The sequence below is a fragment of the Macaca thibetana genome, chromosome 4 (assembly GCF_024542745.1).
Source record: "Macaca thibetana thibetana isolate TM-01 chromosome 4, ASM2454274v1, whole genome shotgun sequence".
Lineage (NCBI taxonomy): Eukaryota > Metazoa > Chordata > Mammalia > Primates > Cercopithecidae > Macaca > Macaca thibetana.
Genome location: NC_065581.1, coordinates 113,037,484 through 113,054,250, shown reverse-complemented (window position 1 = coordinate 113,054,250; position 16,767 = coordinate 113,037,484). Strand labels below are relative to the sequence as shown.

At 43.4% G+C, this 16,767-nt stretch overlaps 1 pseudogene; it reads left to right on the top strand.

Moving 5' to 3' along the window:
* Window positions 1-9,538: 9,538 nt before the first annotated feature.
* On the top strand, window positions 9,539-16,152 carry LOC126953438 (histone-lysine N-methyltransferase SETMAR-like; annotated as a pseudogene).
* Window positions 16,153-16,767: the final 615 nt, after the last annotated feature.

Here is a 16,767-nt window from a genome sequence, read left to right as displayed (position 1 = left end):
CACCTGTAATTCCAGCTATTCTGGAGGCCGAATTGGGAGGATTGCTTGAGCCTGGGAGTTTGAGTTCAGCCTGGGCAACATAGCGAGACCTTGTTTCAAAAGAAGAAAAATAGAGGTAGATAAGTTTCACTGTCCCAGGATCTACCATCAAAACTCTAGACAATCTAGGGTCTTACCCTGAATTCCTTCACATCAGAATCATCAGGGGAGTTGTTTTTTGTTTTGTTTTTTGGCCTTTTTTTTTTTTTTCTTTTTTTGATATTGAGTTTCACTCCTGTGGCCCAGGCTGGAGTGCAGTGACGTGATCTCAGCTCACTGCAGCCTTCGCCTCTCAGGTTCAAGTGATTCTCCTACCTCAGCCTCCTGAGTAGCTGGGATTACAGGTGCCTGCCACCAGGCCCGGCTAATTTTTTGTATTTTTTTAGTAGAGATGTGGTTTCTCCGTGTTGGGAAGCCTGGTCTTGAACTGCTGACCTCAGGTGATCTACTCATCTCGGCCTCTCAAAGTGTTGGGATTACAGGCGTGAGCTACCAGGCCCTGATTTTTGGCTTTCATCATACTACCTCACATCCAGAAAGTCTATGATTTAGGCCTGTGGTCTCTCCATGAAGTGGGCAGGAGTGAGAAGGGGGCCCTGAAATTGATTGGCTGCATGCACTCTGCCAGGTACTCTCTGTGTCAGGCATTCTTCACACACATCATTCTGTCTGTTCATTCTCACAGTAATCCCATCAAGACGATGATAACAGCCCCATTTTAGAAAGGAAGAACCAGGTTTCAGCAGTCCTGCCCAAGCTTCCACAGTCACAAGATGGAGCTAGGATTAGAACAATAACAAAATAAGTTAGCATACTCCTGGAGGAAAAGAAAAAAAAAATGGCAACAGCTAATGTTTCTCTGCTGGGCTTAATGCCTTGCATCTTTTATCTCATGGAATCCTTTCAACAATCTTTTGTAGACTGGCTTTTTTTTTTTTTTTTTGAGACAGAGCCTTGCTCTGTCACCCAGGCTGGTGTACAGTGGCACGATCTCAGCTCACTGCAACCTCCACCTCCCGGGTTCAAGCAATCCTCCTGCCTCAGTCTTTCAAGTAGCTGGAACCACAGGCACCTGCCACCATGCCTGGCTAATTTTTTTTTTTGTATTTTTAGTGGAGATGGGATTTTGTCATATTGGCCAGGCTGGTCTTGAACTCCTGACCTCAGGTGATCCACCTGCCTCAGCCTCCCAGAGTGCTGGGATTACAGGCCTGAGCCACCACGCCTGGCCTAGATTGTCTTTTATATCCCCACTTCACACATGATAAAACAGAAATGAAAACGTAGAGACATTAAGCAATCCATCCAAGGTCACACAGCAGTAGAGTCGGATCTGTCTGGCAGTAAAGGCTGTGATCTTGGCCACAATATGACACGCCCTCATCCTTCCCCTCACAAAGTCCACACCCACTGTACGTATGTGCCACCCCTGCGACTCAGGTGCTCCTGTCACTTGCAATTTCTCTCTTTCCCTTTCAACTAATCTTGTTTTGTTTGTTTATTTTTTGTTTTGAGACGGTCTTGCTCTGTCATCCAGATTGGAGTACAGTGGCGTGATCTCGGCTCACTGCAACCTCTGCCTCCAGGTTCAAGTCATTCTCCTGCCTCAGCCTTCCCAGTAGCTGGGACTATAGACACTTGTCACCATGCCCCACTCATTTTTGTATTTTTTGTAGAGACGGGATTTCGCCATGTTGGCCACGTTGGTCTCAAACTCCTGACCTCAAGTGATCCACCCACCTGGGCCTCCCAAAGTGCTGGGATTACAGGCATGGGCCACCGTGCCCAACCCTTTCAACTAATTTTATGAGACATACCCAACCTGACAAGGAAGATCCAGGCAAGCCTCACTAATGCACATCGCTCATCTCTAACAACACAACCCAGCCAACGTCACTGATGGAGAGAGAATCTCTTCCATAAATTAGAGCACAAAGTTGTTGAATCATAGTTAATTTATCTAAGAATAAACATTTCTGTTGGTTTCCGAACATTTTGATTTAGAAATTACACAGATTTAAAGGAAGCATTTATAGTCACTGCAATCACGCAGTGAATGTCAGATGCAGGTCCTAGTTATGAAGTACATTTGAAAGAAAGAAAGCGTTATCCGGTTTGAATTCGAGAAGCTTTAAAAAAAATGCATAGCTAAGATAATCAGTAAAAAGAGGAGTTAGGATTTTTGAATACAAGGAAAGCCAGTTGCAACCTCATTTTATCCTCTGCCTGTCGCCCCATTAATTATGATAATGTTTTGCCAAGTCACCACAAGCTTTTGCTTGAATTAACCAGCCATATTTTATTATGTCTAGAACACACACTAACAGAGACTGCAGAACAAATGGTAAAAATCAAGAGATGAAGGGAGGAAGGACAGCTCTGTATTACAGGTAGAAGAATCTCTTCACTTCTGCAGATTGAGTCGGGAGAAACTGTGACTAAAAATAGCTACATGGCGGGGATTGGTCATGTGAGCCCACAGGCACTGGCAGCTGAGGTGGCTGCTGTCTGTTTAAGTTGCTTTCCGGTGGCTGACACTTAATTGTAATTGAGACAGAGTTCAGGTTTATTTTCTGCTCATTCCCTGCATCCTGCTCTTGTTCTCGATAAGCTTTTCCCCTGTCCTGGTGCTCACTGCACCCTCCATTTCCCAAGGAGCCCAGCTAGCCCCGACCATCTGTTTAAGTGTTCTGTGTAGATGCGAGTCCTTGCTTCTGCTGGGTGCCTCTCTGTCTGCAGCAAATCAGCTTGCAGACCAGGGGTAGTGTTTCTGGAGGATCAGGTGAGGATGCCTGGACTCTGCACAGCTGGAAGCTGTTCATGAGGTAATGGTACCTCTTGTTTCCATACGCAGCTTTACAGCAACAATCCCTTGGTTTCTCCCATTGGAAATCAGCTACAGATATGAGCCATGTAAGAATATAAGTACTGTAGGCCGGGTGAGGTGGCTCACACCTATAATCTTAGCACTTTGGGAAGCCAAGGTAGGCAGATCGCTTGAGGTCAGGAGATCGAGACCAGCTTGGCCAACATGATGAAATCCCATCTCTACTAAAACTATAAAAATTAGCTGGGCATGGTGGTGTACACCTGTAGTCCCAGCTACTTGGAAGGCTGAGGTAGGAGAATCACTTGAGCTGGGGAGGCAGAGGTTGCAGTGAGCCGAGATCATGCCACTGCACTGCAGCCTGGGAGACAGAGGGAGACTCTGTCTCAAAAAAAAAAAAAGAAAGAAAGAAAGGAAAAAAAAAGAATGTAAGCATTGGATGTCCTGGCCAGAGCAATAAGGCAAGATAAAGAAATAAAAGGTGTCCAAATTAGAAAAGAGAAAGTCAAATTGTCCCTCTTTACTGTTGATATGATCTTATATCTAGAAAAATCCAGACTCCACCAAAAAACTCTTAAATCTAATAAATAAATTCAGTAACATTGTAGGATACAAAATTGATATACAAAATTGATATAAAAAATCAGTAGCATTTCTATACACCAATAATGAACTAGCTGAGAAAGACATCATGAAAACAATCCTATTTATAGTAGCTATAAAAAAAGAATAAAACACAGGAATATATATTCAACAAAGGGAGTGAAAGAGCTCTACAAAGAAAACTACAAAACACTGATAAGAGAAACCAAAGAGGACACATGCAAATGGACTGATATCCCATGCTCATAAGCTGGAAGAAATAATATCATTAAAATTATCATATTGGCCAGGCATAGTGGCTCATGCCTGTAATCCCAGCACTTTGGGAGGCCAAGGCAGGTGGATCACTTGAGGTCAGGAGTTCAAGACCAGCCTAGACAAACACAGTGAAAACCCCATCTCTACTAAAAATACAAAATTTAGCTAGGCGTGGTGGCAGGCGCCTGTAATCCCAACAACTTGGGAGGCTGAGGCACGAGAATCACTTGAACCAGAGAGGCGGAGGCTGCAGTGAGCCGAGATAGCACCACTGTACCCCAGCCTGAGAAACAGTGCGAGACTGTCAAAAAAAAAAAAAGACCATATTGCCCACAGCAATCTAAGATTCAATGCAATCCCTATCAAAATACCAGCATCACTTTTCACAGAATTAGAAAAAAAAATCATAAAATTCCTGTGGAACCAAAAAAGATCCTGAATAGCCAATGCAATTCTGACCAAAAAAAGAACAAAGCTGGAGGTATCACACTAGCTGACTTCAAAATATATTACAAGACTATAGTAAACAAAACACCATGGTATTATATAAAAGCAGACACATAGACTGATGGAACAGAATACAGAATACAGAAATAAATACATGTATTTATAGCCAACTGATTTTCAATAAAAGTGTCAAGAAGACACACTGGGGAAAGGACACTGTCTTCAATAAATGGTGCTGAGGAATGAAAGTGGACCCTATCTCTCACCATATACAAAAATCAACTCAAGATGGCTTGAAGACTTAAATATAAGACCCAGAACTAATAGAAGAAAACATAGGGAAAATACTTCAAGACATTAGTCTAAGCAGATTTTATGGCTAAGATCTCAAAAGAACAAAAAACTGAAACAAAAATAGGCAAATACAACTGTATTAAATGAAAAAGCTTCCGCACAACAAAGGAAACAATAGAGTGAAGAGACAACCTGTTGAATGGAAGAAATTATTTGCAAACATTCATCCTACAAGGGATTAATATCCTGAACACACAAGGAACTCAAATGAGTCAACAATAAAATGTTTAAAAGTCCTGGCTGGGCACAGTGGCTCACGCCAGTAATCCCAGCACTTTGGGAGTCCCAAGTGGGCAGATCATGAGGTCAGGAGTTCAAGACCAGTGTGGCCAAAGTGGCTAAACACTGTCTCTACTAAAAATACAAAAATTAGCCAGGTGTGGTGGCGGTTGCCGGTAATCCCAGCTACTCAGAAGGCTGAGGCAGGAGAATCGCTTGAACCCAGGAGGTGGAGGTTGCAGTGAGCCGAGATTGTGTGATTGCACTCCAGCCTGGGCAACAAGAGCAAGACTCCATCTCAAAAAAAAGAAAAGGTCCCATTAAAAAGTGGGCAAATGGTCAGGCATGAGGGCTCATTCCTATAATCCTAGGACTTTGGGAGGCTGAGGTGAATAGATTGCTTGAGTCTAGAAGTTCAAGACCAGCCTGGGCAACATGGTGAAACTCTGTGTCTACTAAAAACACAACAAATTAACCGGGCATGGTGGCACATGCCTGTAATCCCAGCTACTCAGAGGACTGAGATGGGAGGATCACTTGAGCTCAGGAGAGCAAGACTATAGTGAGCCCTGATAGTGCCACTGCACTCCAGCCTGGACAACAGAGTAAGACTTTGTTTAAAAAAAAAAAAAATTGACAAATGACAAGATATTTCTCAAAAGAGAACAAAATGGCCAATAGGTACATGAAGAAATGATCATTATCACTAATCATCAGAGAAATGTAAATCAAAGCCACAATGAGATAAACACATTACCCCAGTTAGAATGGCTATTACTGAGACCACTTTTGCAAAGATTATGACAGTGAGAGAATATAGCATGGCTGACTCCACCTTGCTTCTAGCCTTGCAGGCTGGCTGTCCTTGCTCATTCCTGGTCATAGGCCAAGCTAACCATAGGAGGAATTTAGTTTACATTTAACTTTGAAGCAAAGATGATAATAGTCCCTCCTTAAAACTAACACCCTCTTCGCTCAGGGGCCAAAAATCACCTTTGTAAAACTAATGAAAGTCCATGAGATTAGGATTAAAGGAGGGGCCTGAATTCTGCTAAAATGTAGACATAGTTTCTACAATTGCTTATCGTTGAGAAGCCATGTGGCCAGAGGTCACAAAATTTGTGAACTCCAGGCCGGGCGCGGTGGCTCACGCCTGTAATCCCAGCACTTTGGGAGGCCGAGGCGGGCGGATCACAAGGTCAGGAGATCGAGACCATGGTGAAACCCCGTCTCTACTAAAAATACAAAAAATGAGCCGGGCGCGGTGGCGGGCGCCTGTAGTTCCAGCTACTCGGGAGGCTGAGGCAGGAGAATGGCGTGAACCCGGGAGGCGGAGCTTGCAGTGAGCCAGGATAGCGCCACTGCACTCCAGCTTGGGCGACAGAGCGAGACTCCGTCTCAAAAAAAAAAAAAAAAAAAAAATTTGTGAACTCCCCCAATTACTTCTATAGGTAACATAATTATTGTAGAACCTAAGATTGGTCTTTTAAGATGTTTTTCAGACTTTGGTGTTCTGGCAACCAACTGACCCAACCTGGACCCATGACTCATGACTCAATCAGTCCTGCAGCCTCACCCAGAAGCAGACTCAGTACCGGACAATTTTCCACACCCCTAGGACTTCATCCTCAACCAATCAGCAGTGCCCATTCCCTAGGTCTTTGCCCACCAAATTATTCATTAAAACTCTAGCCTCTGAGTTCTCAGGGAGACCAATGTGAGTGATAACTCGAGTTCTTCCATGTGACTGATCTTGCGTTAATTAAAGTCTTACTTTACTGTAACACCACAGTCTCGGCGAATTGGTTTTGTCTGTGCAGTGGACAGGAAGAATCTGTCAGGGAATCACATTATTAAAAAGACCAAAAATAACAGATGCTGGTGAGGATGCTGAGAAAAAGAAACTCTGTACACAGTTGGTGGAAGTGTAAAGTTGTACAACCATTATGGAAAACAGTATACAGATTTCTCCGCTAAAAACAAAACCACTATTCAATCCAGCAATCCCATTACTGAATATTTTACCCAAAGGAAAAGAAATCGATATATCAAAGGGATACCTGTACTTGCATGTTTACTGCAGCACTATTCACAATAGCAGAGATATGGAATCAACCTAAGTATCCATCAATGGATGAACAGATAAAGGAAATTTGGTACATATACACGATGAAATACTATTGGTTCCTGAAAAAGAATAAAATCATATCATTTGTGGCTGGGCTCGGTGGCTCACGCCTGTAAGCCCAGCACTTTGGAGGCTGAGGAGGGCAGATCACTTGAGGTCAGGAGTTCGAGACTAGCCTGGGCAACACAGTGAAACCCCGTCTCTACTAAAAATACAAAAAAATTAGCCAGGCATGGTGGTGTGTGCCTGTAATACCAGCTACTCACCCAGCTATCCAGGAGGCTGAGGGGGGGAATTGCTTGAACCTGGGAGGCGGAGGTTGCAGTGAGCAGCGACTGTGCCACTACAATCCAGCCTGGGCCACAGAGTGAGGCTTCGTCTCAAAAAAAAAAAAGAAATCATATCATTTGCAGTAACATGGATAGAACTGGATGTCATTATGCTAAGTAATATAAGCCAGGCATAGAAAGACACAAATTGCATGTTCTCACTCATACATCAGCACTAAAAACCTTGTTCTAGTGGAGGAACAGAGTAGAACGATAGATACCAGACTCTGGGAAGGGTATGTGGGTGGAAAAGGGTAGATGAAGAGAGGCTGGTTAATGGGTACAAACATACAGTTAGATAAAAGAAGTTATAATAGTCAATAGCAGACGATGGTAACTATAGTTAGCAACAATATATTTTATATTTCAAAGTACCTAGAAGAGAGAACTTAAAGTGTTACCAACACACAGAAATAATAAATACTCTTCAGCATCCACTTCCCAAAAACAGAAAAAATAAATGATCATCATGGGGTTATGGATACCCCAAATACCCTGACTTGATCGTTACACATTCTGTGTGTGTAACAAATACTGACATGTACCCCATAAATATGTAAAATACTATAAAAGAAAAAAAGAATATAATTATTGACTTCAAGATCCTATTTTGGGGCCGAGTAATGTGGCTCACGCCTGTAATCCCAGCACTTTGGAGGCCGAGGCAGGAGGATCGTTTGTGTCCAGGAGTTTGAGACCAGACTGGGCAACATAGTGAAACCTCATCTCTACAAAGAATTTTAAAAATTAGCCAGGTGTAGTGGCACACACCTGTGGTCCCAGCTGCTCAGGAGGCTGAGGTGAGAGGATCACTTGAGCCCAGGGGGTCAAGGTTGCAGTGAGCTATGATGGTGCCACTGCATTCCAGCCTGGGCAACATAGAGAGACCCTGATTCAAAAAAAAAAAAAAAAATCCTATTTGGGTCTTTCTTGCTGTTATTAACTTAAAAACCCAAAGTATAGCTTACTCATGCTTCCTGTTTTACCTAAGCTCCTAAGGAGAGCCTCAGGTTGGAGCATGCGCAAGTGAAGAATCTAGAACAAAATGCTTTTCTGCAACTACCCCAAGGAGATGCCATATTAACATTAGCTTTGGGTGTTTCAGTGTAACCTGTCCCTGGCAAACATTTCTTATGGTTTCTGCTATTACGTTGGGTACCCTTCCTTCTCGTCTTTTGGGGTTAGATATGTTCCCCCTGAAGAAATTGTTAGCTATTTCTTTAGGCTTTTAACTTTCTTTTTCTTTCTTTCTTTTCTTTCTTTCTTTCTTTCTTTCTTTCTTTCTTTCTTTCTTTCTTTCTTTCTTTCTTTCTTTCTTTCTTTCTTTCTTTCCTTCCTTTCTCTCTTTCTTTCTTTCATTTGTTCTCTCTCTTTCTCTCTCTCTCTCTTTCTTTCTTCTTCTTTTTTTTTTTTTTTTTTTTTTTTTTTCTGAGATAGGATCTTGCTCTGTCACCCAGGCTGGAGTGCAGTGGCTCCATCTCAGCTCACTGAAACCTCTGCCTCCCGTTCAAGTGATTCTCCTGCCTCAGCCTCCCGAGTAGCTGGGATTACAGGTGCGTGCCACCACACCCGGCTAATTTTTTTATTTTTAGCAGAGATGGGGTTTCACCATGTTTGCCCGGCTGGTCTTGAACTCCTGGTCTCAGGTGATCCACCTGCTTCGGCCTCCCAAAGTGCTGGGATTACAGGCACGAGCCACTGCCTGGCCTTTTACATTCTTTCTTGATGATCAACTGAGTGGACTTGAAAGTCAAATTACCTAATTGACTTTAAGATACCAGATTGCTAAACCAGCTCTTCCAAAAGCAGAGAGTGCAGGCTGATCCAGATGGCCAGCCCTGGGAGGGTGGGGAGCAGCCACAGCTCCCCCGAGCCCACCCCCAGCAGGTCTTCCAGGATGGCTTGGGGCTGGCCTCACCACCAGGAAAGGGGTAAGTCTGCAGACCTGTATCCTGGTTAAGACTCAACTGGCTACAAAAGAACTTCCCAACCAGCTCCCAGAACCCAAGGACAGAGGGCTCAGATGCCTCCCAGGAGGAAAGGAACCCGGGAACTGGACCAGTCTAGGAACAAAAGCAGCTGTCCCCTGGGTTTCTTTCTTCCTCCTTCTGAGAAGTCATCTCTGTTTCTCTCTACTGTGTCTACTTCACTCTTCTTTCTATGCAAACTGGATGCTTTCATTGCTGCTGAAAGTATGCTGGAAAAAAAAAAGGTAAAATTCCAGGCACAGATGATATCCTTCTAGGCAAGGACTTGGAGTCCCTGAATTCAGCTGTGTTTCCTGAAACCAAAGAGTGTAGGGAGAGGAAGAGCTTTGTAGGCAGAACAAACGGCATGCGCAGAGGTATGGAGGTGGGAGAGGCGTGGGCAGATTCAGGGGCTTCCACATTGGAGTGAAGAAGGGAGAGGAAGGTAGGTGCAGATCCTGGAGGGCAGGAGTTGGGATTTTCCTCTGAATGTAATGGGAGGGGGCAGACGGGTCTACTGAAGAATTTGGAGTGAGAAATTGACATGACCTGACTTGCATTGTAGGAGGATGACGGGAGAAATTCAGCAGTCTCTCAGGATTAGAGGCAGCCAAGAAGTCCCCAGGGTTTTAAGCAGATACAAACGTCAGGAGCAAGCAGGCACAGAAACAGTCATACATGCTGTTGTGTGAGCGAGACCGGTGAAATCCTAGCTCTCTAGCCTTTTGGAGCAGAGATGGCTCACAGAAAAGACCCAATCCATGGCAAATATGACAACGCTCTGAGGACAGGATGCCAGCAAGCCTTCTCTAACAAAAGACCTTCACGAAATATGACTGAGAGAGGGTGGGAATAGAGGGGACACACTACCAGATTTCTAGAGTTTCTATATGAAGGAATCACTCTGAAGGTGTTGGGATACTGAGTTCATCTGTGCACACATTTGTACAAGAGGGTAAGTGCTTATGTAGCTTTCTAGCAGGCACTGTCTTTATCACTTCATTTGCCAATTGAAAATGATCTTTGCACTCCAGCCTGGGTGACGATGGGATCCCCACTCTTAAAAAATGGGGTCAGCTGTGGCAGTTCATGCCTGTAATCCTAGCAATTTGGGAGGCTGAGGCAGGGGAGGATCACTTGAAGCCAGGAGTTGAAGGCTAGCCTGGCAACAAAGTGAGACCCTATATTTTCAATCAATCAATCAAATAAAAAGAAAATGATCTTTGGGAGCTGAACCCAACCTCTCTCCCCCACTGCAAGGCCCCATTGCAGTGGTCCCTATATAAAAAATATATATATATACACACACACACACACATATACATATGAAAAGGATCTTTAACATCTTTCTGCTGATCAGTGAATTCTCTAGTACAGATTTTTTTTTTTTTTTTTTTTGGAGATAGAGTCTTGCTCTGTCCCCCAGGCTGGACTGCAATGACGCGATCTTGGCTTACTGCAACCTCCACCTCCCGGGTTCAAGCAATTCTCCTGTCTCAGCCCCCTGAGTAGCTGGGACTACAGGCGTATGCCACCACGCCCAGCTAATTTTGTGTTTTCAGTAGAGACAAGGCTTCACCATATTGGTCAGACTGGTCTCAAACTCCTGACCTCAGGTGATCCACCTGCCTTGGCCTTCCAAAGTGCTGGAATTACAGGTGCAAGCCACTGTGCCCAGCCCCTCTAGTACAGATTAAATGAGGTATCTGAAGTACCTTCTGTGGGTGGAGTTTTGATTAGGGCCTGGGTTTTGTTGGTTTTTTTGTTGTTGTTGTTATTGTTTTGTTGTTTTGTTTTTTGAGACAGAGTCTCTGTCACCCAGGCTGGAGTGCAATGGCGTGATCTCGGCTCACTGCAGCCTCTGCCTCCCGGGTTCAAGTGATTCTCGTGCCTCATCCTCCTGAGTAGCTGAGACTACAGGTGCACGCCACCACACCCAGCTAATTTTTGCATTTTTAGTAGAAACAAAGTTTTGCCATGTTGCCCAGGCTGGTCTTGAACTCCTGACCTCAAGTGCTCTGCCCACCTCGGCCTCCCAAAGTGCTGGGATTACAGGTGTGAGCTGCTGCACCTGGCCTTCACTCTTTTTTTTCTATTGTGGTAAATATACAAATAAAATTCACCATTTTAATCATTTTAAGTGTACAATTCAGCCGTATTAAGTACATGAATATTATTGTGTAATCATCAGCACTGCCATCCATCTTCAGAACTTTTTCATCTTTCCAAAGTAAATCTCTACCTATAAAACACAAACGCCCTGTTATCCCCTCCTCCCAAACCCTGGGAAACACCAGTCCACTTCCTGTCTCTATGAATTTGACTATTCTAAGTACCTCATATAAGTAGAATCATGCAATATTTGTCCTCTTGTGTCTGGCTTATTTCACTTAGCTTGCTTTCAAGCTTCATCTAGGTTGTAACCTGTATCAGAATTGTATTCTTTGTAAAGGCTGAAAAACATCAGAATCAGGGTCTTGGAAATGTTAACCAACAGCTCCTAGAGTGTAGATTAAAGTTAACCTGCACAAACACACATATGGCACATTGGACATCTGTGCTGTAATGTAAATTAGGACAATATAATAAGGGGGAGATTGTAAGGGCCTAATGATAACAGTCTGTAGTGGTGACAATGGTGGGAGGGAAACAAGTATCAAAAGCTCTCAGGAGACAGAATGAATCAGTTTCATTATCGGATGAGGGAGATGTGGAATTTGGCATGACTTGAAGTTTTCCGGCTTGATGAACCAGCATGATGTGAAATACAAGGAAAAAAATAGGTTTATAGGAAAAGGAGATGAATGCATTTTGATGTTCTTGTTGATGTGCGCTGAGGCAATTGGAAAGTGTGTTCTGGATCACAGAAGAGAGACTGGGCTAAGGTACACTTTGGGGCATTCTCAGCAAGTAAGTGGCTACTAGAAGTTTCCAGATTTTGCCACTGTGGCAAATAAAGATTATTTCGAACTGAAGGTATTTGAGAATAGATTTTTTTCCAAACTCCTTTACCTGCCTAAAAGCAGTGCCTCCCAAAAGAGGTCATAAATTTTCTGCGCTGGAGCAGAGAAGGGATGTCAGCACCACACCCAGACAGACATTGTTGCAAAATGATCACATCTTACATTTAGTCTTCTAAGGGCCATTTATCTTTCCTAAGAGACATAGACTTTTCTATAAGTATCCCTAACCCTCCTCCCTCCTTCTATTAAGGGGATACATAAGCCCCTCATTCTTTTTTTTTTTTTTTTTGAGACAGAGTCTTGCTGTGTTGCCCAGGCTGGAGTACAGTGGTGCAATCTTGGCTCACTGCAACCTCCGCCTCCTGGGTTCAAGCGATTCTCCTGCCTCAGCCTCTCGAGTAGCTGGGATTACAGGTACGTGCCACCATGCCCAGCTAATTTTTTGTATTTTTAGTAGAAACGGGGTTTCACCATGTTAGGTGAAACCAGACTGGTCTCGATCTCCTCACATCAGGTGATCCACCCGCCTCAGCCTCCCAAAGTGCTGGGATTACAGGCGTGAGCCACCACACCCGGCCAACTGCCCCCCAATTCTAATAGCCTCCTTGCGTCACATTTTTCTGGGCACTCCCATACATACATGAATAAAAATCTGTCTTTTCTCTTGCAGATCCGTGTTTTGTTTGTTTAACTCACAGACCTCAATAAAAGTAAGATAAATAAATAAAGGGTAAAAGAAAATTTTTTCCTTCCAAACACTGCTAAAGTTGTAAAAGGGGCTGAGTTCACTTAAGAAGGAGACAGATGGCCAGGCATGGTAGCTCACACCTGTAATCCCAACACTTTGGGATTGGCCGAGGTGGGCACATCACTTGAGGTCAGGAGTTCGAGACCAGCCTGGACAACATGGTGAAACCTTGCCTCTACAAAAATACAAAAAATTAACTGGGTGTGGTGGTACACACCTGTAATCCCAGCTACTTGGGGGAGGCTGCAGCAGGAGAATCACTTGAGCCCGTGAGCCGAGATTGCGCCACTGCGCTCCAACCTGTATGCCAGAGCAAGACTCTATCTCTAAATAAGTAAGTAAATAAATAAATAAATGGAGATAGAGAATGAGAGAGAGCAGAAGGCCTAGGATGGGGCCTTGAGGAAGAGCCACATTCACAAAACATCAAAAATAAGTCTGCAAAACAGTCCAAAGGTCAGTCGCCTAGAGAGAGACAAAACTGGGAAGCAGAGGTTTCCCAAGGGAAGTGGTCAACAGCATCAAGTGCTGCGGGGTATGAACAAAGACAGAGGCAAAGACATGCTGTCCGTAGGTGGCAGCCGGGACAGAGAGACAGCAGCCTGCTGGAGTGGCAGGCACAGACACCATGTGGCAGAGCACTGGGGAATGAGGCAGAGGTGAAAACTTAGTGCTGTGTAGACTTTTCTTCCAAGGATCTGAATTGTAAAAGAAAAGCAATCTCTTTGGTCACTGAGCAAAGTCTTGCCGTTTTTGTTTTTTTTTTAATTTTTGTTGTGGTAACAAAATGTGTAACACAGAATTTATCATCTTAAACCATTTCTAAGCATATAGGTCAGTTGTGTCAAGTACATTCACATTGTTGTGCAACCAACCTCTAGAACTTCTTTTTTTAAATTAAAAATAAAATAAATAAATAAAGAAGGAGTTTCACCATGTTGCACAGGCTGGTCTCAAACTCCTGAGCTCAAACAATTCACCCACCTCAGCCTCCCAAAGAGCTGAGATTACAGGCATGCGCCACCGTACCTGGCCCAGAACTTTTTCTTCTTGCAAAATCAAAACTCTACACCTATTAAACAACCCCTTATTTCTCTAAGCCCCTGGCAACCATCAATCTGTTTCTATGAATTTGACTACTCTAGACACTTTATGTAAGTGGAATCACTGTACAGTATATTTTGTGTGTGTCACTGTCTTACTTCACTTAGCATAATGTCCTCAGAGTGGTAGCAGGTTTCAGAATTTTTTTCCATTTTAAGACTGAATAATAATCCATTGTCTGCATCTACCACATTTTGTCACTTTGTCCATCCATCCGTCCACCCATCCATCCATTCATCCATCCATCCATCCATCCATCCATCCATCCATCCATCCATCCATCCATCCATCCATCCATCCATCCATCCATCCATCCATCCATCCATCCATCCATCCATCCATCCATCCATCCATCCATCCATCCATCCATCCATCTGTCCGTCCAGCTGTCCATCCATCCATCCATCCATCCGTCCATCCATCCATCCATCCATCCATCCACCCATCAGTCCATCCATCCATCCATCCATCCATCCATCCATCCATCCATCTATCCATTCATCCATCCGTGGACACTTGGGTTACTTCCACCTCTTGGCTATTGTGAATAATGCTTCTATGAACATGGGTATCCAGATCTTGCTTTCAATTCTTATGGATATATACCCAGAAGTGAAATTGCTGCATCATATGATAATTCCATTTTTATTTTTTTGCCCTACTGTTTTCCATAGTGGATAAACCATTTTATTAGGTTGATGCAAAAGTAATTGCAGTTTTTGTGTTGTTGAAATGTGCACTTTGATACTAGAAAACATTCTTAAATAAATGTGGTTATATTATACATCATTTTAATGTGCATTTCTCACTTTGTTTTTTTGCTAATGACTTATTACTTGCTATTTATATTATATTTATTTTAGACTATGGAAATGATATTAGACAATTGGCCAGACACGGTGGCTTACACCTGTAATCCCAGCACTTTGGAAAGCTGAGGTGGGTGGATTACCTGAGATCAGGAGTTCGAGACCAGCCTGGCCAACATGGCAAAACTCCGTCTCTACTAAAAATACAAAAATTAGCCAGGCGTGGTAGCAGGCACCTGTAGTCCCAACTACTTGGGAGGCTGAGGCAGAACAATCACTTGAACCTGGGAGGCAGAGGTTGCAATGAGCTGAGATCACACCACTGCACTCCAGCCTGGGCAACAGAGTAAGACTCCATATAAAAAAAAAAAAAAAAAAAAAAAAGATGTTAGACAAAAAGCAAATTTGAGTTCAAAATAGGTCATAAACAGCAGAGGCAACTTGCACCATCAATAATGCATTTGGCCCAGGAACTGCTAATGAACATACAGTGCAGTGACGGTTCAAGAAGTTTTTCAAAGGAGATGAGAATCTTGAAGATGAGGAGGGTAGTGGACAGCCATCAGCAGCTGACAATGACCACTTGAGGGCAATCATCGAAGCTGATCCTCTTACAACTACACGAGAAGTTGCCGAGGAACTCACCGTCGACCATTCTATGGTCGTTCGGCATTTGAAGCAAATTGGAAAGGTGAAAAAGCTCCATAAGCAGGTGCCTCATGAGCTGAGCGAAAGTTTTAAAAAATCGTCATTTTGAAGTGTCATCTTCTCTTATTCTACACAACAACAACGAACCATTTCTCAATCAGATTGTGGTGTGAGACGAAAAGTGGATTTTATACAACAACCGAGAAGAAACTCCAAAACACCTTCCAAAGTCAAACTTTCACCAAAAAAAAGGTCACGGTCACTGTTTGGTGATCTGCTGCTGGTCTGATCCACTACAGCTTTCTGAATCCTCATGAAACCATTACATCTACGAAGTATGCTTAGCAAATCAATGAGATGCACCAGAAACTGCAACGCCTGCAGCCAGCATTGGTCAACAGAAAGGGCCCAGTTCTTCTCCACAACAACACAGGACTTCACGTTGCACAACCAATGCTTCAAAAGTGGAAAGAATTGGGCAACAAAGTTTTACCTCATCCGTCGTATTCACCTGGCCTCTCACCAATTGACTACCAAGCATCTTGACAACTTGTTGCAAGGAAAACGCTTCCACAACCAGCGGGGTGCAGAAAATGCTTTCCAAGAGTTCGTTGAATCCCAAAGCACAGATTTTTAAGCTACAGGAATAAACAAACTTATTTCTTGTTGGTAAAAATGTGTTGATTGTAATGGTTCCTATTTTGATTAATAAAGATGTGTCTGGGCCTAGTTATAATGATTTAAAATTCACGAGCCATACTCACAATTACTTTTGCGCAATCCCACCAACAGTGCACAAGAATTAAAATTTCTCCACATCCTCACCGTTTTTTTTTTCTGTTGCTTTGAAAGTAGCCATCCTAGTGGTTGTGAGGTGAGATGAGTCATTTGAATATCATTTATATTTATTGAAGAAATGTCTATTCAAGTCCTTTGCCCTTTTACATTGGGTCATTTGACTTTTTTGTTGTTGAGTTGTAGGAGTTCTTTATGTATTCTGGATAGTAACTCCTTTTCAGATATATGATTTGTACATATTTTCTGCTACTCCATAGGTTACCTTTTCAGTCTTTTGACTGTGTCTTTTAATGCAAAGAAATTTGTAGTTGTTTTGGGTTTTTTTTGAGATAAAGTCTCGCCCTGTTGCCGAGGATGGAGTGCAGTGGTGCAATCTCGGCCCACTGCAACCTCTGCCTCCCGGGTTCAACCAATTCTCCTGCTTCAGCCTCCTATGTAGCTGGGTCTACAGGCATGCGCCACCACACCTGGCTACTTTTTGTACTTTTAGTAGAGATGGGGTTTCGCCATGTTGCCTAGGCTGGTC